At 37.0% G+C, this 21,117-nt stretch overlaps 1 protein-coding gene across 5 annotated transcripts in view; it reads left to right on the top strand.

The window, feature by feature from the left end:
* Positions 1-21,117, top strand: part of DNAH11 (dynein axonemal heavy chain 11) — a 137,302-nt gene that overhangs the window by 36,758 nt on the left and 79,427 nt on the right. For all 5 annotated transcript variants that reach the window (XM_085567868.1, XM_085567897.1, XM_085567887.1 and 2 more), the window contains 2 exons: positions 875-1,819; positions 12,531-15,581. The gene's annotated coding sequence lies outside the window, so the exon portion shown is untranslated. The remainder of the gene's footprint in view (positions 1-874; positions 1,820-12,530; positions 15,582-21,117) is intronic.

Below are 21,117 nucleotides of genomic sequence, written 5' to 3' on the forward strand. Positions count from 1 at the left end.
AGATGTACCATTTCTAAAATGTGCAAACTCCTTTTCAGTGCAGTATAGATATTAAGAATCTTTATTACCTCATAATTTTTTTTCTTACTGATCATGAACTGTCCTGAATTTGGAAATTACTTTTTTTTTTTTAATTATTCCTTGTGCTGTATTTAGTGCATTTAATTCACACTTACAGAGTTACCACTGTCATGGAAGAGGAGAGAGGCATGGCATCTGTCAACTTAAACTGGTATATTTTTAAGTTGTGTAGGGGGGAAGGGTTGTTTATTTTTTCCCTTTTTTTGTGTTGGGGGAATTGATAATACTAATAGGCTTTATTTATATTGGATTCCTAGGTGTGGCTGCAGAATATATTTTCAAACTTTGCCCAGCTGATAGGCAGTTAAGAATAGGGAACTAAATGCTGGAATACTGAAAAATAATTAGATATACAGATATCTAATTTAGCCTTTTATTTATTTTAGTCAACCTTTAATACTGACCAAAAGCCACTGAAAGTCTACAAGTGAATAAAAATGTCTTGTTTTACTCTGTGTGTAAAATTATTATTTTCTTCATAAACATTGCCTCTTAGTTTTATTTCATGTGCTAGCATGACTAGTAAAACTGTTTTTGTAGGGCTGTTATGACAGGGAACTGAAGTCAGTTTTAGTAATTGCTGTGTCCCTGAAACAAGGAGACAAGAACAGACCTGAGGATTGGGTAAAATATATTTCTGGTGTTTTGCCTTTGAATAAAAACAGACTCCTAAAAAAAATTATTTAATGTTCTTGTGATACATTGTTTACCCTCCTTTTCCATGTGTTTTTTTGAGTCTTAAGAGACTTCAATTTGCATAAAATAGTGACAGATGATATCCCAATTTTCACAGGCGTGATCAGTGACCTGTTTCCATCTCTGGATGTTCTGAGGATGAGGAACCTACACTTTGAGCAGATGGTTAAACAATCTACCCTGGAGCTGTACTTGCAGCCAGAAGAGAACTTTATTCTCAAAGTAAATGAATTCATTGTCTTTAATTACTTAAGATTTTTGATCAAGGTATTTATTTTGATCAGTGTATGTATTTTGATCAATGGGTTGGTTGTATTAGACACAAAGATTATTTTTGAGTATGTTAAAGCATTGATAAAGTGTCTCTCAATGACTCAGTATTTCAAAGGCATTTCATCTCAGCAGTAATGTTCTTCAGTATGATAAATATGTTCATAGAGAAATGTGTGTCCTGTTTGGAAAAGCTGTGTACAGTAACAATCTAGAGTGACAAAAATGTTTGTTTGTGCACAGTAAGAAGAATTTGTATTTGGTAGCAAATTCATTGTTGGTCAGATATTTATAGTGAGGTAAGAAGAATAAGGTAACAAAAATAATAAATAAGAAGATAATAATAATAAGGTGTGGATTTGGAATGTGTATAGCTACGTGTGACTTTTGTGTGCTCTGGCTTTTGTGTGTGGTATAGTGCACATTGTGCTATACACATTAAATGCATGCAGGTTCATGTATGCATGCATGTATATTCACAAGAATTAGTTGCCCATAAGCTAAATTTAAACACTAATTTATTTTAATTACAGACAGGGTGAAAATGTAAAATATAGAGAAACTGGTTAGTATACAGACCAAATAAAAAGTGCATTTATTCCCACCTTTCTTCAAGGAACATACACATCTGCTATATGTGGCAGCACATCCTTATTGGGATATATTGGAAATAACCAAGTTGGTTGAATGTGACTGACCAGAAGATTTATAAAGAATTTTGTGCTCTTCTCTCTTGTTCCATTATTCTGACAGAAGGGTGACAAAAATTAAGGTATGTCTCAGGGTATTATGAACTTTACAATCAGCCTTCTACAGAGTATTTTTTTTCCTGCTAACTGGGTAAATCAGAAGACAAGCACTGAGGATCATTAACTTTTTCCTGTTAGGCTTAAGATAATCAAAGTGAATACTCTTCACTAACACAGAAATCTACAAGCAGCCAAGCTATTTCTATTCTCTGACTCATACAACTATTTCTTTGGAAGAAATGTATTACTTTAGGAGACTGACTGTATTTTTCTGAATTACAACTGTACAACTGATTGTAGAATCCACTCTACTAATGCAGTGGCAAAATTGTGATAACTGTTCTGTATCCTTGGATTTTCACAATCCTGCTGGACTGTGTGGTCGTCTGGCAGAGCAGGATTTGTTCTCACTTGCTGAGGTAACTGCTTTAATTCCTTTGCACTAACTCTCTTAACATTTTCTGAGAGACCGTGCTGTTTGATGCAACATTAGCTTTGCTGAGGCAAATCTGCCAAGAAATTCCAAGCTTATTTTTTCTTATTAAAAGGAATAAAAATGAGGAGGGAGAAAAAATCTTGTAAATAATTGTGTCTCTGTGATAAGAACTACAACAGGAGAGGAGAGGTGCTCACTGTGTGTCATGTCTGTGTGGTAGGATGCTCAGCTGGAGGACCAGCCAGCAGTGTGTCACTCTGTGTTTGTTGGTGGAATTGCAGGGAATGGAGAGGGTAAGGTATCTTCCTTGCAATGCAGCATGTTTTCCATCTCACCTTGTAAAGAAACTGCCACAGCTCTTGCATAAAAAGTTCTTCATGCTGCCTTTGCCTGAGGCTGCAGGGTAATAACACACTGCTGAGGCCACTCGGTCAGCCACATGATGAGCAATATAAAGCTCAAATGTTGCAAGCAAATTCTACATTTTATGTGTTTTTTCCATGTCCCAAAGGACAGTTAATCATGACATGGAGTAATGAACATTCAATTTGACAGATAGACTAAGTAAAACTTTGTTCTGGAAGGAGAAGCAGGATGTTTTAATTAGACTTCTAGACAGACATAATGAAATTTCCTGACAACACACTAGACAAATAATTCTGATACATAATGCTTGCCTATTTATGCTACTAAATGTTGGCAGCCACATAGATTTTCTTCTCCATTTAACACTTTCTATTAGAACTGAGTGCAGAATATGGCTATTTCAGACTGGGAATCTCCTTTCCTATCCTTAGGCTTAATTAAAATTTGGGACTAAACTAGCACAGAGAGAAGAGTAAATTAATGTAAACTCTTGGCTGAGTGCAGGGATTCGGTCAAAGATCCAGTTCAGAAAGAAGTCAAAAATTCCTACTATATGAAAATGGTGTCACTAACATTCACCCTACTCCTTCCCTTCAGGTTCTGAAAGTTCTCCATCACATGTATGTGAACACAAAAGAAATGCCCATTAATTAACTTAATGCAGAAGTTCTGACAGGTGATGAACTGTGTGGTTTTATACACCAGAAATCTGAGAGCGGAAAGATGGCAAGAAACACGTGTTTTTGCTAGGATGTCATTCTCCATCCAAAATAGACTATACCAGAATTCAGAGAAGATGTATGAGATAGAATTATTCCATTTTTTCTGAGGTTTTGATGCAATGAGACATGGGTGCACAGCACTGGAGGTTCTGGAAAGGCTGGAGGGCAGGGCAGGATGCTGGTAGACAGAAAGTATTAGCCTGCACAATTCTGATCCTGTTGTCTTGAAGAGCCTGTTATTTTCTTCCCAGACCCACAGTACCTCCCTTATATCTCCTATATCATGCAGACTAATGGCCAACTCTCCTGTAATCAAAACAGAAATAAGTCATTGTTGCATAAAATGCAGTCATTTTGCTGTATTGAATGTTCACTGAATTTTTTGTTATTTAAATAACCACCTAATAAACATGCAAAGGAGGAAAACATGGGTTTGATGTTACAAAAGCTTCTTGTTTCAGTGATGTGTCATCTTCTGAAGTTTTAATTGCAGTACAATGTTGTTGTTTAAGCATTTAAGTGATAAGATTATATTGAAATATGATTTGCAGATCTCCCGTTGTCTCCTCTAAGAAGACAAGCCAATGTTACTCATGAGGGGCCAAAAAGGTTTGTTTTAAATAGGGATATAGATCCTATGTAGACTGAGTCCCTAACACTGTTATGGATGCTAACAAGGTGAGCCATTGAGACACGGTTACAATGGCTTTCCCTTTAGCTGTTCTCCCATTTTCTTCTTCCTCTATTTTTCTGGAGACAGCTTTGCAGAGTTGCATTCCTTTTTCTTTTATTCTTATAATTTCTTTGGTTTTCACTATTGCTAAGTAATATTTAAAACCTAATTAACACTTTGTCTTGCCTATTTGGCACAGAAAAGAGCCTTAAATTAGCCTATGAATACTGGAATGCTGATTGTGCCTCCTAGATGTGAGCTGATGTAACTTGAGGTATCAATGATGAGATTATTGGAACTGGTATTTGGAAAGTCTCTCAGTAAAATAGACTTAAAATTCCATTATTGAAGTCCTTGCATCACTGTACTTTAGTGATGCCTTAAGTTTTAGCTATAAGTTAGTTATATTTAGTTATATTTTTCAGATTCTGCTATGCTTTTGTCTGTGGTTCTGAGTTTCACATTAAGGGATGGTAAGCTCTCTTCATAGAGTAGCTAGACAAAATAATTCAATTCCTAGCTTGGGACCAAGGACAATCAATTTTGGGCCCAAGAGCATAAACAACAGTGGAATGAAGAGATAAAAGCAAGAAGGATGGGACTTCATAACCTAAAGTTATAACTGGACAGTGAATTCCAATATGCTAATGGACCAGAACTTATAGAAGCGTGACACTTTGTGACTAGTCACCATTTTGTGACCATTTTGGGTCCATCTTGGGTGTAGCCCTGTCTGGGCTCTTGAACTGCCCAAGGTGTGTCCATTGAGGCCTTTTAATAAATACCTACTTTATTCTTTGACTCTGTCTAGCCTCTGTTCTAGGTCAGCCTTCACAAGGCATTGATGGAAGGTTAGTGTATGAAATCTAAATCAGTCAGTCTAAGCAGAGTAGGACTTCTTTCCTTCTTATTAATTATACAGCTAAGCAAATTTTGTGGCTCTCTGAAATACTGTAATGTAATGTAATCCAAATCTAAGATCTGAATGTAATCATTAGAAAGTGATTGGAGTTTTATGCTTTCCTGTCTTAGAAACTTCAACCGTAGTAATCCTCTGGTTACTCAGCAAGGTGCCTGGTGGGGTGAGCCATATAATCTAACTTTATCTGAGAAACAGGAAGTGGCTTTTTCAAGAAACATTTTGGAGCACCTAAATTTAGACTCCTGCTCTGAATCATCTTCTGATTATTTCCATTGACCTTGAGAGAGATTTTCCCCTCCTCTGCTTTTGTCTGCTTTCAGGAGAACTCACATCAGCAAAGCACGCTAGCTATCTTTTACATTAGTTAAACTCTAACAAATTCATACTAGATCGAGTAAAACCTTTTGAATTTGTCTCCCTCTGTGATTCTGGTAAAAAATCTCTAAAGCATGTTCAAACAGAGTTTGTTTATTTTGTTTAAGGAATAGTGTATGCATTGTGTTGCAGATAATCCTCTGTAGGGCTGTAATAAACAAGATTGCCTTGATCACGTTCCTGTTAAACAGCATATCTTGACTTTCTTTTGCTGAGAAGTTTACTGATGATTCCTAGGTTGTGACCCTGACAGAGTCTTAGGCACATATTCTTTGCTTGTAAATGTGGCTGCTATTTGAGGTACACCTTTAAGAGCTGCTGCCCCAGCTACAATATCCAGAGGTAGTATTCATCACCCAAAACCCCAGGACCTGGAGTAGAACCTGTAAGTATCTGATGATATTAGTTGGCATTTTTAACATCCAGTTTGAAAATTAATTGGAACAAACTTCATTATTTATACTAAGTCTTCCTTTTAATTTTTATTCTGTTAATTTATTATTTATTTAGTGGCCACATATATCCTCAAATAGAATTTCAGAGAATTTTGTCATGAGTTGAGTTTTTCTTCTCTTATGTGTATTGCTTAATCAGAGCAGTAGTGTGGAGGGCTGACCCTGGTTGAATGTCAGGTGCCCACCAAGCCACTGCTACTCCCCCTCATCAGCTGGACAGTGGAGAGAAAAATATGATGAAAAGACTCTTGGGTCAAGATAAAGACAGGGGAATCAAATACTCAGCACACTGTCATAGGCATAACAGACTCAACTTGGGGAAATTAGTTTTATTTATTGCCAATCAAATCAGATTAGGGTAGTGTAAAAAACCCCAAAAATCTTAAAAATACCTTCCTTCTACTCCTCCCTCCTTCCCAATTCAACTTCACTCACAATTTTCTCTCCCTCTTCACCCCTTTAGCACAGAGGGATGGGAAATGGGGCTGCAGTCAGCTCATGCTTTCTCTGCTCCTCCTTCCCTCTCAGGGGAAGTACTCCTCACACTCTTCCCCTGCTCCATCACAGGGTCCCTCCCATGGCAGACAGGCCTCTATGAACTTCTCCAGCCTGAGTCCTTCCCTCGGGCTGTAGTTCTTCATAAACTGCTCCAGCATGGGCTCCTCTCTATTCAGGTTCACAGGCCCTCCCAGAAACCTGCCCTAGCACAGGCTTCCAGCATAGGAATCTAACCTTTCTGGAGCATCTACTAACTTCTGTGTGGGGTGCCTTTTATCCATAGTAAGAGAAATTCAGGCTCCAAGTTAATTTAAATCATTGAAAATAATGCTCACAGCAGCTATGCACCATAAATTGAAGACTTAATATTTTCCTATGGCCACACTTATGCACAGATAATTTTTTTGCCAGCTAAATTAGTTTCACACAATGTGTGAAATGAGATCTAGAGGAAGCAAACCACTTCATCACCCTTCTACGAGGCTATTGAACAATTTATAAAGTTAGAGTTGCATTTGTGGAAGACAAATTGTAGAAGGTGTGATAGTATGATATATACTTGTCAGTGGAGGATAGAAAGCTTGAGCTGTTAATTGTAATGACCTCAGTTAGAAGGTATGGTTATTTTTGCACTTTTTTTCAGTATATTCTGCATAGGATATTCTCAAGTGATTAATGGTGTTTTGATTGCATTAACTTGTATTGTACAACTTTTTAATGCTTAGGTGAGTAGGAATTTTCCTGGGGAGATTAGAAGTCTATGGATGTAGAAACATGGATCTGATGTTCTAGTCCATTATCAACTCTGCTGTTGTCTTTGAGGGTTAATATTTGATAGGAAAATACAGAGCTTGGAAAAGAAATATTTATCAGGCAATTGAAGAGCTTGAAAAAGATTTATCAGACAAGCAAGTTTTAGGTGCTCACAGTAAGTAAAGCTGTTTATTGCCAACTCTTTGTCCAAATGGTTTTAGGTAAGTTGAAAGCCAGGCCAAAAATTAAATTGAAATAATTGAGAAATTAATCCTCCATCTTTCACCAGAAAGATGTACACCTACATCTTTCACCAGTCTTTGCTTCTCTAATGATTATAGGGAGTCTGGTGTTCTGTAAAACCTGAGGTGGAGCAAATGCACTTCAGCTACAACAAGATTTCAAAAGCTTCCTATTAGAAGAAGTTAATAAAAATTTTCAAGTAGAAATGCTGTGTAAAAGGTAAAGCAATTTATTTTATCAATTCTTTGAGAATAAAAGAATGATGTATCCTACTTCATCACTTTTTAGAATTTAGTCCTAGCCTAGAGAGAGAGACAGAAATTACAGTTTGCTTTTAAAAGTAAACAGTGATGTGCAAGTGTTTGATGAGCTTTTTTTTCCTTTTCAATTTTAGTCAATCTTTGTTGTACACATTTTACACTGTACATCTCTAGTACTTCATTGATTTACTTGTAATAAAAGGCAAAGCATTCTTACTTGTTGGAAGTGCTGGAGTAGGAAAAGCAGTGTTTATCGGTAATGGGTTTGGCACTGTCACTGAAGACAACTCCAGACCAACAATTCATTGAAATACCATGCAACATCAGCCGTGCTCCAGAGTACATTCCATACAGATGTGAGAAACTTATCTTCCCTCAACAGCAGTGGTAAAATATATTTCAGTTATTACAGTGTTATCACAACTATTGGCTACTGCTCTTGTCAGGGCCTTGGCAAAGTTCATTGCTTTGCAAACTGGAAAACTTTAAAAGTTGTGGCAGGCAAGGGGAAAGGAGAAGGATGAAACTGCTTGGTGCAAACTGGAACTGACACTGTGCTCCCACAAGTTGCTGTCTGATTGCAGATGAGAAATTTGGCTTTACCTCAGTTCACAAGAAGCCTTTAGCCAGCTTTGGCCTAGCCTGGGTGTCTCAGCACAGTGCCTGTAGGTGTACCAAAATGGACAATCAAAAGTTGAGTGTACTTTGCCAGGTACTATAAAACATCCAAGGAGGGTCAATCCCTGTCTGGTGGAGTTCAGAATCTGTAGATGAGATGGATGCAGATCAAATGAAATGTTAATATAACACACAAATGAGAGGGCTGTATGTTGGCCAAAACTGTTCTACTGGTGGTAGATTTTGGAACAAGAGGAGTCTGACAGTCAAAGCAAAATAGGCTCATAAAAGCTGTCTGTTTTGGTCTTTGTGAAGAGCATGATCAAGGGAGAGCCCAGCTGTTAGTGGATATGCCCTCTTTGCCATCCCTTTTTTTTTTATCCTTCCTGTAACTTGAACAGGAAAAAACTATACAGAAAAAACTATGTGCCCTCTTTGCTGTACAACTTTTTATGCCATGAAAAGCACTAGTGAAGTAAGTTAATAAACTGGCTTGTCCTTTTAAATGTCTGGGAGAAGATACGAAAAAAGATTTTTCAGTTTTAAAACCCTTCTATGATTTTAGAAGGGTTCAGATAAAATCTTTAGAAGCATTTAAATGTGTTTGGTGTGTAATTTAACTGCTTTTGCAATCAGTTGCATAATTTTCCAGCCAATCTGCATTGCTGCTAATGGATTACATTTTCACCAGGTTTAAAAAAAGTGTGTATAAATCCACAAATCTTAATTGAATAAGCTTTTACCCTGTTTTCTCTTTCATGTCTTGTGTTAGTTTCTTCTGTATTCACTTCAGATAAGCAAAGACCATTTTGTCTTCTTTACACATTAGTTCATTCTTTGAAGTGTTTCCAAATTCATGTTAACATAGAATCCTGCATTAACAGAACTTAAACACCTTTTTGCCCATCAAAATGAATGGAAAGATTAGGAGAAAAGAAATTTGCTGTGCGTCAGAGTGAGATCATGAGTTGTTGTAAACTGTCATAGTTCCTTTAATGGGGAATCAGCCTTAAAAGGCTTTCAGAAATTGCTCTGATCAGGGAGGGATTTTTCAGCTAATGACTGCCATTCCAGCAGCAACCATGGCCATGGCTCTAGAGTGCAAAAGCATAACACTTTCCATTCCAAAGAGGAGTTGACAAAAGGAACTCCTGGGCATCAAAGGCTGAGTATTCTTCTTGCAGGAAACTTCTTAAATAAACCAAAGATGTGAAGTCAGCATCACAGGGGCTTGTTCTCCAAGTGTGTTACGCCCACCAACAGTCTCGTGGCATAAAATTTGAGATTTATGAAGGGTTTGCTGTGAAATTTTAGAGTATTCCTTCATATTTTAAGTCCGTGTTCTAAATCATCCACTGCTTCTTCTAAGAAAAATTAAGCCGTGTTCAAGGTGGTGAACTCATCTCATTGTCTGCAGCTCTTCCTTCTGTCCACTGCTCTTGAGCCAAGTTCCTCTTGTTAAATGCTCTTCTACCAAGTCCCTTGACTAAGCACAGCAGGTGAACTGCACGACAATCCAGAAACAAGTAAATTGTGTTCCCTTTCCATTGCATTTACAGCATTGTCTCAGTGAGCTCTGATGGAATGATTTTGTACTGTCACGTGTAGATCAAAATGACGGCCTCTTACATTATTTTTTTGTTTGTGTGTACCAATATTTCTTCCTGGTAAATGCATTCAAGTGATACACTGAAGTGCCTTCATGTGTCTTAAGCCATCACTCCAAGCAATTATTTGGAACAGTCAAATTGTGGATGGTTTCCATAATGGAAAGCAAATTGTACAAATGAGCACTATAAATTAAGTGTTAGTTCATAAAAAGGAGCTTAAGAGATGAACATGTTGAAGTACAGTGATTCACTACTGTTCATTCCTATGTTCTTTCCATAGTTCAGAGGTTAAAAGATTTTTCTTACAGATCATATCACTTTTAATCTGCAGCATTTTCTGTCAGTTCTCATCTTATCTGTAGCCACATAACATTTTTTGAGGTATCTGCTAGAGTGGGTGAGATTAGCATGTAGTGTAGGGTTTTATTTAGCATTCCCCAAGGCATATGACTCACCCGCTCTGCCTCTAGAACAGCAGCAAATTTGAAAATGTTGCTTGATGGAGGCATGTTCTGATGCAAACTAACATTGGTACATTAATTCTGGGGTCCTCAATAATACTCAAGTCTGAAACACTGCCACAGAGAACAAAAATGTGCAAGTGTTTATAAATGTGGACATTATTTAAAATTTAGATCAAGAGAGATGATTCCTAGTTTGAGGTTTAAAATTATGCATACACATTGAGCTAAAAGAACAAAATTGTCTTTTATATATTTAAGATACGTAAAGCCTTTTATATGCACATCATTTCTGCAAGAAGTTTTTTCCCTTCTAGGGTAGGAAAGTAGGATAAGTGCAGCCACAGCTTTTGCTCTCAGAATTTATGATCATCCAATTGCAAATATGTTGAGGTTCTCCATTTCTGTCCTGTCTTCCAGCACACCTTCACTCTTTAACTTTTTGTTTTACTTCTCCAGTCAATAACCATACTTTTAGCTGACTGTGACTAGACAGAAATGGCCTTGGATGCTTTTATTACCTTCATTGAGTTCACCAATCAAAAAAATTGTTGAGGTTTGCAGATGGTTCATTTCACTGAAAAATCTGTGACAATACTGCCATAGTCCTACTGGAAACTGCTTACAGTGATGTATTTGCTTATTCTGCTTTGCCCAAGGCACTAAGTTGTCTGCTGCCAGTCAGGAGAGTGGCAGTGCTGGGATGTCCAGCCTTCAGTTGTCCCTGTACAAGTCCAGTTTCCATTTCCTACAACCTCTCATGAACATGTTTCCTTTTTTAAATAAGCAAGACAAGTTCAAAACCTTATACTTAACGTTTCACTCTTATTTTGCCCAACCCAAAGTATTTGAACACACTGTGCAATAGAAAAAAATTTAAATCTGTAGTCGACACTTTTTTCTCTTCTGCTTATTATACATGGAACTGATAATTATTTTTTTTTCGTTTTTTAATACATATAGGCATTTCTTATTGACAAATATTAAAGTATTATTAAATTCTGGCTTTCGTCATCTCAAAACCAATATCAGTTGTATCCCAAATTCATTACATTATTGACTGGACAAAAAAAATCTGGGTTAGATGTACAAAACTTTTGAGAAATCTTTTTCCTCTTGCCAAACAGTATTGAGTTCTCATTTAATGCTCTGCTGTGCTGTAAGGATTTTAACCACTGTATTTCCTAAATGTTCCATAACCCTCTTTGGTTCAAATCCCAGCTCTGAGACAGAGAATTTAGGCTGCTTGTTGAAGATCAGAGCCTCAGTCACTGTGACAATACTGAAGTCTTCCTTGAAGTCCACCTATTACTGTGGTTTATTTTTTGCAGAATACTTTCTGTGATGATTTGAACAACAAAAATATGTGACCTGGGAAGGAATATTGTTAGTTTTCCAGTCCTGCTTTGATAAATTCCTGGTGATTTCTGCAGGGTTTTTTTTCCATGCACAAAATTAAAGGAGTGCAATTAGAAATCAAACTAATGTGGATGATGAATCCTGTCATATGTATCTGTGGAATACTTCACAAAGTGGCAAAATTGGGGATCACATCATTCCAGAGTTCTGCATTCTAATAATGCTTAATAAAAGTTGTTTTTATTTTATATGCTTTCAACAGGCTTAGCAATTTTCTGTAGCTATTTTTTCCTCTTACACATCTAAGGGAAGCAGTGCAGTTGGCTAAAAATTGTATAAACTCAAATTTTATGTCTCAATATTTTGCAGTTTTGATGAATACACAAGGGTCTTTGAGTTAGTTTTTTCACAGCTGTAGTAAATTTGTAACCTGATGGTCTGCATTGACCATCGTGTAAGCACCTCATTTTCGGGAATAAGCTGAAATTCCTTTGTCTGGGAGATGTTATTGCATTCAATTCCTGAATAATGTCCTGATTAAATGATATCTATCCTTCATATTTTTACACTTTACGTATTTTGGTAAAGACCTTATTTAGTCCTTCCCAGGAGAAGGAGAAAATAATCAACTCACTGATTAATTTTGTGAGTGTCAGGATACATGGGGATTTCACATTCAAAGCATTTCAGTTTCAAAGGATGTAGATGGATATGCTGTGAAACTTTCAAAAGCTGTGAAGTAGTCAATCAACTAAATCAGCAAGACTTTTCTGGAATTCAGAATCACAGGGTGATATGTTCTCAAAGATTATCTGTGAGTTTCAATGATTGCTACGGACTTCAATACTTAAAAAAAAAAACAATCTTGTACATGGTGAAATGTTCCATAAATTTCAGCCAGCATGATTTTGAATTCTTGATTTTGTTTAATTTCAGTTTTGTTTCATATGGTAATAATTTTTATGCCTTTGTTTATATTTCAGGGATGTTTGGAAAAAAACTGAAGAACATGGTCATATATATGTTCTAGTAAAAGAATGATAAACTTTTCTATTTTATTAGTGATTTGAATATGCCTGAAGTGGATAGATATGAAATTGTTAAGTCTCATGATTTGACAGCATATTGATTATGGACACTGGTGAGCATTTGCTTCTTAATGTTATGGTATAACTTTTGTGCTGTGGTCCATGATGGCAACCATAAACCACAGAGAAAACAGAAAGCTTCAAAATTAGTTGATTAAAGAGAAAAGCATATGTTTCTGAGAGGTTATAAACTGTTTTAGAAAAGAAAAGCAGAAAGTGAAGGGGCTTTGGAGTCTTGGAAGGAAAGTGTCCTTCAGCTGCTTTTGATGGAGTTGCTGGATATTGGCCCCACTGATTGACTACAGAGAGCAGGGATGGCTGAGATACGGAAACTGATTCCCTAAATAGCAGGTGTTTAACCTCTAGCCCTCTATGTTTTCTTCACCTGTAAGGACAACAATTTCTTCACTTGTAAAGACAGGTGAACAGTCTTTTTCTGCCATGAGAATAAAAGCATAGAAGATGAATACTGAAAGTAATTCAGTTGCTTTGGGAAATTCATCTGAATCAGAGAATCTCAGAACTGTTGGGTCTAGAAGGAACCTCTGGAGATCATCTAGTCCAAGACATCAAGGCAGTGCCACCTAGAGTAGGTGACAACCTTCTTACTTTCCAAATGATAATTTAATTTTTTTGGCAATTAAAATATATTGTATTCCTTCACCAGAACCCGTGTAAATATAAAGTTTCCAGTCCAAAATCAACTGATTAGTGTTTTAGTTCATTTTGTTACAGGAAGACCAGTATTTTGTGTAAATACTTCACTGTTATCATAAATACGTATCAGATTCTTGTTCAGATGTCATGTCTTCATGTCATCTTATATAACATGAAGAAAATACATGACTTACAAAGAAAACATTTTCAATGATCTGCAGTGTTCTTGCATCTTTTAATGCAGGTGAATTGTATAAATTTTTTCACTTGGTCATACTTCATCCCATGAAGGAGTGACACCAAGTATCAGCTTAATATCTTGTTAAGGAACAAGATGTAAAGAGGGAAAAAAAGGAAGTGAATACTCAAACCTGAAATATCTCTGGCTTGGAGAAATCAGTCAGTTCTAACTTGGTGACATGAAAAGATAACATCACAGTACTCTCCTGTTTTCTTCCCAAAACTATATTCTTTTTGAGACAAGTAACCTTTTATTCTTTCACAAAGATTTCAGAGTTAGGATCTTAAAATCCCTAGCGCTTAAGAGGGTTTCTTTCTTTTGAATGGTTTTGAATTCTTTTAAACCAAAACCTAGTAAAAAATTTAATATATTTAAAAGAGATCTACAAAACAGCTCAAATCAGGAAAAATGCTGACCATGAAATTCAGGAATTTAATATAACTACTTAAGAATTCTAAAATGGAGTAAAACTCATTGCAAACACGTAAAAAGAAAGAGAATGCATTATTTTATGAAGTTCTGAGAAGGAAGGATTTGTTGAATTGAGCAGGGAATAACTACATAATTCATGAATTTTCCTTCTTCAGAATTTCTTTTAAAGACCTGCTTGTCATAGTGGATGTGTGCACTAACATCTAAAGAAATAAGATTTTCTTCCTATTTGGACAAAAAGAATACAAATTTTTAGCAACTCAGAGCCCTGTTAGAATTTATTTTATTTTATTTTATTTTAATCTCTATCCACTTTTTAGGTGGCCTCCTTTTAATTCACCAGGAGCTATGTCATCTGAAGAACCAGAACAAGTGTTGGATAATGCAGCAAAGAGAGGAGCATGCCCCCTCATACTCCATGTTGATCTTTGCTGGTTTTTTCTTATTGAGATCAGCTAATTTTGCTCTAATCTGTGAGGAATGATGATTGTGTGCATTCTGAAACTGATTTGTACTTCTTTTGACCATGCTTTACTTTCCGAGTGTGTTTGCAGCCAGTTTTATTACAAAGAAACCCTTTATCATCAGAAGCTTTGTAAAAATGTGGTACCTTAATTGCAACAGAAATTTTGAACAAAATTATTATGTGCTATAAAATGCGTGATTATTCTTAATTTTAAAATGTCAATCCCAATTCGATACTTCCATGGATATTTGTATTCCAGATTTCCTGTAGAACAGAACTGTTGAATCTTCAACTGAGGTTAAGCCTCAGAAATGTACAGTGCTTCAGTTTTGTCACTAATATTAATCAAGTTACATTTTCTTTCTCAGTTACAATAGGCAGAAGCTAACTATTAAAGAAATTCATAATTTTCACTATGTTTCCTTTATGCTGGCAGTAAGCTGGCAGCTTCATTATCAAACCTAAGCTCCAGCTAGGGTTTGAAGTGTCCTGTTATAGTGATCCTGTATTTAATATATTAAATAATTACTATTTAGCTTTCCACTACAATAGCTAGCAGATGAAAGGGAATAGGAGAAAATATAGTGTTTGATATTTAGTACAGGTTGAAAATCTTGCTGTTCTTATAGCTAAATGGGAAGCGACACACTAAATTTATTATGACATTGAGAATTCCCTGAATTGAAGACTCATGTGGTCATCCACCTGTCAGCTGTGCCCTTGGGGCTCATAACCAGACATGCAACTGCTGTGGAACTGCATCAAGGATGAGGCTAGAAATGAAGTATTTTCTGTGACACACAAGTAGCTGTATGGTCACCAGGCTGTCTAGTCATTTAACACTTGGTTGACTTTTATCTGCTGTCTGATGCTAGAGAATCTTCATCTCCTTTTCCCTTCTTATTTTCAGGGACATTCTGCAGTATTTGCCTCCAAGTTCCTTTCTTCAGATTCCCTGATTACCATCTACAGAAAGATAGTTTGTTTCCAGTTCCAGCAACAAGCTTTTTTTCCACCAATAATCAAAAATATTTGAGCCATAGTACAAGCAGAAATATATCTTTACCAGGCAAGGATTCAAAACTTTGCAGCAACTGATATGAGGTTCCACTGCATCCATAATATGAGAGACCTCTCCAATGGCTTTCAGGTCTGTATCATGGGCGCACATACCTGACAACACTCTGTTATTGCTGATCTTTACAATCTAACGATGGACATTGGATGGTAGAGTGGTGCAGAACAGGAGTTTTTTGTACAAAGTAGAAGATAGTCCCTGCCCTAAAGTGACCATGGTCAGGTAGATCAGATGGGTAGAAACCTGAGACAGAAAATATATTTAGTGGAGATAGAGCAATGGTTTGCAAAGTTTGCTGTGCTTAATTTTTTGGTTGGTTTCAGAGGTTGAAGGAGCTCTGAAACAATAATAATAAAATCACAAAGTCATTTAGGTTGCAGAAGACCTCTAAGATGAATGACACCAGCTATTAGTCTAGCACTGCCATGTCCACCCTTAAACCACGTAATTAAGTGCCACGTCCACACATCTTTTAAATACCTCCAGGGATGTTGACTCAACCACATCCCTGGGTATCCTGCTACAGGGCTGGACAACCCTTTCCATGGAGTAGTTTTCAAAGGGTAGCTGAACACCAGAGCCAAGATTCAAGACAGAGGGAAGGATTTAACAGGGTCAGCAAATCCTTCCCTCACTTGTAAAAACATGTGAGTCTGATCCTGGTTTGTTTTTATCTGTTTTCCTGTTCCTTAGAGTGCAGATCTGTTCTTTCACAAAATATTTTTTTGTCTGCTTACCCCATAGACCACTGTGAAGGGAAGGAGGCAAGGACTTGTCAGGTCCTCTTGTACACCACACAACTTGTTTTGGTGGGATTGTACAGACCCATCATGCATGTTTGCATCTCTCCTGGCATGGAAGTTGTGAAAGAAGGAGGTTTGAGGAAATTTTGTCGTGATGACCTCTGTCCTGTTTTCTTGAGCAATATTGAAAACAGGACTAGTGACCACAGAAGGTCCTGGCAGTGCTGATGTTTCTGTGTGTCCTGTACTGCCCTGGAGCCTCAAGCCATAATGGCCCACCTAAATGTGCCAGTGAGTGGAGAGCAGACATTTGTTTTAACTATATTTTGCATATTCAACTGGCTGGAGAACTTGCTAATTCTAGAGACATCCTGGTTCATGTTCAAGAATATATATATTCAAGCACAATGTCTGCTGGATATCTACTAAGGATAACTAATGTCTTTGCAGAATATATCAGTTAGTCCTCCTTAAGACATCCTATTTTGATGCCAGATGACATCATTACAATTTTTTTTTTCTTTAGGGCATTTTGTTTGCTACACCCAAGTGCTTACAGCAACCAAATTATATTTATTATCTTTGGTCTTGAGTCAGCACATGCCTACGGGGATAAACTAGTGGAAAGCAGACTCTAATGTCTGTTATAAAATGATGATGGACACTACAGACAAGTATTTTGAGGCATGTTGGTAGCTGGAAAGTGTTCTACCTTGTGCCAGCAAGTTAAAAACTGAGTGGTGACAGGTCTTATTTATTGGAACTCTTATGTAGCAGTGGGGAGCTACTTGAGGAGTTTCTAGGGAGCTACAATGGCAGGCCTTCTGTGATCCCAGCCTTGTCTGAGGGTGCCTTGCAGTGGGTGTAACTGGAATATGTCCGAAGGGAACACGTAATCCATCATGATGCTTTTCTTGCATGAAGTCATTGCTTTTTGCTGTTCAGGGCTTGTTGCAGTGCAAACTTGTAACACTCTTAATGAAAGGTTTATACAGGGCACCATGGACCACCAGAGCTGATAAATGGATTTCATTGGTGCCCTTATGGAAGAGCAGATTGTGGCTCAGTGTTAAAAGTAACCTCCACTTTGTTTCTTTGAACAGAGATTCACCAGGGTTTTTTTCTACTCCACAGGAATTAACACCACTTATTTTCTGAGGCTGGAGAGATAATCTATAATGCTGTAGATATTTTGCCTTATCTTTTAATTAGTTAATGATGTAGCAGGCCTTTATAAGAAAAACAATATTTGTCTTTCATTCCCAAGAAAGGAAAGTGCTTTTAAAATTAGTTTAGTTTGAAGCAAAGACAATACCTTAAGCATACAGTAAATAATGTCACTGCAGGGCAGACCTAGAATTGCTTTGCTGCCCAGCCTTGTACATTTTAAATCTAAACAAGCCAACACTTCTAAGCATCATCATAGATTTATTTTATTTACCCATACCTTTTTTTTTCATATGTATGCTTACCTTACCTCAGTTTAATGTAATTTGTTTTTTTTGTGTAAGGCAATCATGGTTCCAAATCTCAGCTTCTGTTTCTAAAACCTGATTTACTACATTTGCTATTCTTTCCTGCCCAGAAGAAAACCAGCCAGTTTTTTGAAGATGAAGATTTTGCTGACTAAGGGAGGCACAGACTTCATTGTTGTTCCTTGTCATTATTTGTAATCTTTCTTTAACAGGTGCCATCACTCTGGTCATGTGTAATATCAGTGATTTCCAGAAAGAGACAGAGGCCCCTGCTGGCAGAGATTAGCTTTGTTGAAGCAGTTTGTATTATTTGCAGTGTCAAATGGTTTAACACACAAACTTCTATTCTCAGCGAGTTCTACTAGGATTTCAGTGTCAATGGTTTTCACTTTGCCCATAATCAGACAAGTGCTATATAAGCGAAGGCACCCTTGACAAAGCAATCTATTGTAGGAGTTTCACTCCAAGAGGATTAAAGATATGCTTAAATTTCAAAGATAATCATGGGCACCTTTCATAGGGACCATAGATTTTTTTCTTTTTTTAGGCTGATTTAAAGGTTGATGTGATAATCATCAGACCTGCAGACAGATGCCTTCTCAGGTATCACTAGTTTTGCTTGAAAATGTTGGTAAGCTATTATTTTCTCTCCAAAGTCTAGTGACTGAATGGTATCTCAGTTTGGCAAACAAAGTGGCAGGGTGTCTTAGGCTTACAGTTTGGCAGTCCTGGAAAAGTGGTTGTGAAATTAAATCCTGTAAGTTTTTTCTGCATCTCTTATGTTGTTTTTTTTTTTTTTTTTTTATGGATCCATTGTGAAATCATGAATAAGGCTGACAAAGTTCTACAGTGAAGTCAAAGAGTATTAGCTTCCGGTAATGTTTTGGTTGTACAGGTTTTTAGCTCTTTATTAGATGCAGCCAGATTAGACACATTATACCTTTATTTAAGAAGGTTCTCATAATTTTTTTTTCAAGGCTCTTTTCAATAATTTTTTCAGTGGTATGAGACATAAAGAGAATGAAGGGACATCTCATTAATACATGTAGGAAAAATTAAGCAAAAGGTCCAACCTGTTGTCTCCAATCTCTGTTCTTTCAGCCCTTAGAATCTGCATCTAATTTTAAAAAAATGAAATTTTGAAAATAATTTTAAATGCTTATATAAATTATTAGAATATAAACTACAAGTGATTTCTTTCAATGGCTGAAACATAGTTTTCTGTGGGAGGAATTACCTCAATACACACATTTCAAAATTTTAGCAATTAGCTGTCATCTAATTTTGGGGCAAGTCCTCATCTGTCCTCATTCCTCCTATGGTGCTCTATGATCAGCAAATAACAGCATGCTTTAATTAGTCTGGGACAGATATTCCAAGAGTTAGTTAAAGTTTTATGCAGATTTGTCATTCAGTGATTCATTGTCCTTTGGCCTTTCTGATGCAAACTGCCAGATACGAAATTCTCATGTGCTCCTACGGCCCAGTGAACCTCCCTTCAAGTTCACTGGGTCTCTGTTCTGAGTTCACTCAGAGCCCATCAGATTCCTGGTGAGATGCTTTGGAGCAACTCAGTGTAAAGAATGTGTAACCAGACAACTTTTGCAGACCTTCAATATTTGATAAAGGAAAAGAACGTTTCTTTCCACTTGCTGGAATATTGCAAGCAATAGCAAATGCTGAGGTGAAGATAATGTACCTTTAGGTGTCAGGAGAACATTATCTCAAAAACAGACAAAAAAGAAAAAAGAAAAGAGGGGAGGGGTAGAACGTTTGGTGCAATTAAAAGGAATTGAGGAACTTCACTGAGAAGGTTGTTGAAATTACGTTACTGTTACTTTATTGATGTTTTGTCATCAGGTGCTGAATCAGTCCTTTCCTATAAGCTTCTAGGGGTTATGAACTTCTGATTGGAGTAGGTAGTAAAGAGCTTGTCTGGGCTGGCAGGATACATCTGCTCCCTGGAGGTTTTCCAAATTACACAGAAGAAACCAGGGCCTCAGGGTAAACTAATAGATATTATTTTAGTCTGTTGAGTTCACAGCTTCAAGAATGTGTTTTGTTGTTGCACAAGCTTGATAAAATCACAGGCAAAACAGTGGAATTTACACTAAAAACTCCTATGGTTCCTGTGGTTTCTGGCTGTACCTCTTTTCTGTATTTTTTTAAAACTGGGTGGTAAAAATATATTTTAATGTCTGTCTCCTTATATACTTCACAGAATTTTAGTCGTTTCTCCACTTTTTCCAAGGCAGCTGTTTCACATGTTACAGGGATGTGGTTGGAGTTCTGGTGCTTATAGTTAGTGATTTAGTATAAATTTTTGTGTGTCATTGAACGTGTGTGACATGTGTCATTGGAAAAAATTTTGTTCTTGTTGTATGTGAGTCCTTTAGTCGCCTAAACTGTCCATATACAAAGATTAGGAATGTAATTGAGTGAAATGCTCTTTTCAGGTGTACAGACCTTGCAAGACTGAGCCCTGTGTGAGTAAACAGCAAAGGAGGGAACATTTACAGTTTCACTCTGTGTGGACAACCAATATTTCTGAATCTCAAATGTGGCTGAATAAGGATCTGATTGTGGCCAAATTTGGTGGATGCCAGTCCCCAAAAAGCCCTTCTGTTACCTTGGTCCAGAGCCAAGCTACCATGGCGTGTGTAGCTCAAGACTTTCTCAGTCTCTGGTTTTCAGGGGAAGGTAGATGCTGTTCTGCTTTGAAAATGGCAGTGTGCTCTTTAGTGTGTTCATGGTGTCTAACTTCTTGTGCCCTCCTTCCCTGGTCAAATGCGGTGCAGTGTAAGATGTGGACTTAAGTTGTCATTTCCTCCCAGCTGTTTTCCAAGCAGGAAATTTTCTAAGCCTCTGTTAACAAGCCTGAAGATTTGCTTTGTTAGGTTTTGTGACAGCTTGGTCATAACAGCCAGCATTGACCTTATTCTGTATTTCAAATTTAGTCACACTCAAATGCAACTGATGTGAGTTGCTTTCTTTCTGGAAACCCAAGCCAAAAAACATTCCATGTTTATACCACATGGTCCCACACAATGTCTCCCTCAGGGAAACTGCACACCTCACTTTTGTTGGGGTTTTTTGCAGATAAGAAAGCTTTTCTAAATAAATTCACTAGCAAAAAAAAAAAAGGTCTTTCAAAAAAACTAGAATTTAAAATGGATCTGATTCTTCAATCTGATTCTTCCCACACATTTTTTGGTATGGCAATGGCTGTTCTTGATGGGAGCTTTCATGGCTGCAATATCCCTTTTTAGTACATTCATGGGGAGATTTCTTCAATCTTTACCACTAGATGATGTCAAAACTTCAGTGTCTCATAGAAGGGAAAAAATGGCAAACTGCATTTCACTTTGGATGTTATACAGCAAATTAATG

Source organism: Lonchura striata, chromosome 2 (genome assembly GCF_050655825.1).
Source record: "Lonchura striata isolate lonStrDom1 chromosome 2, ASM5065582v1, whole genome shotgun sequence".
NCBI lineage: Eukaryota > Metazoa > Chordata > Aves > Passeriformes > Estrildidae > Lonchura > Lonchura striata.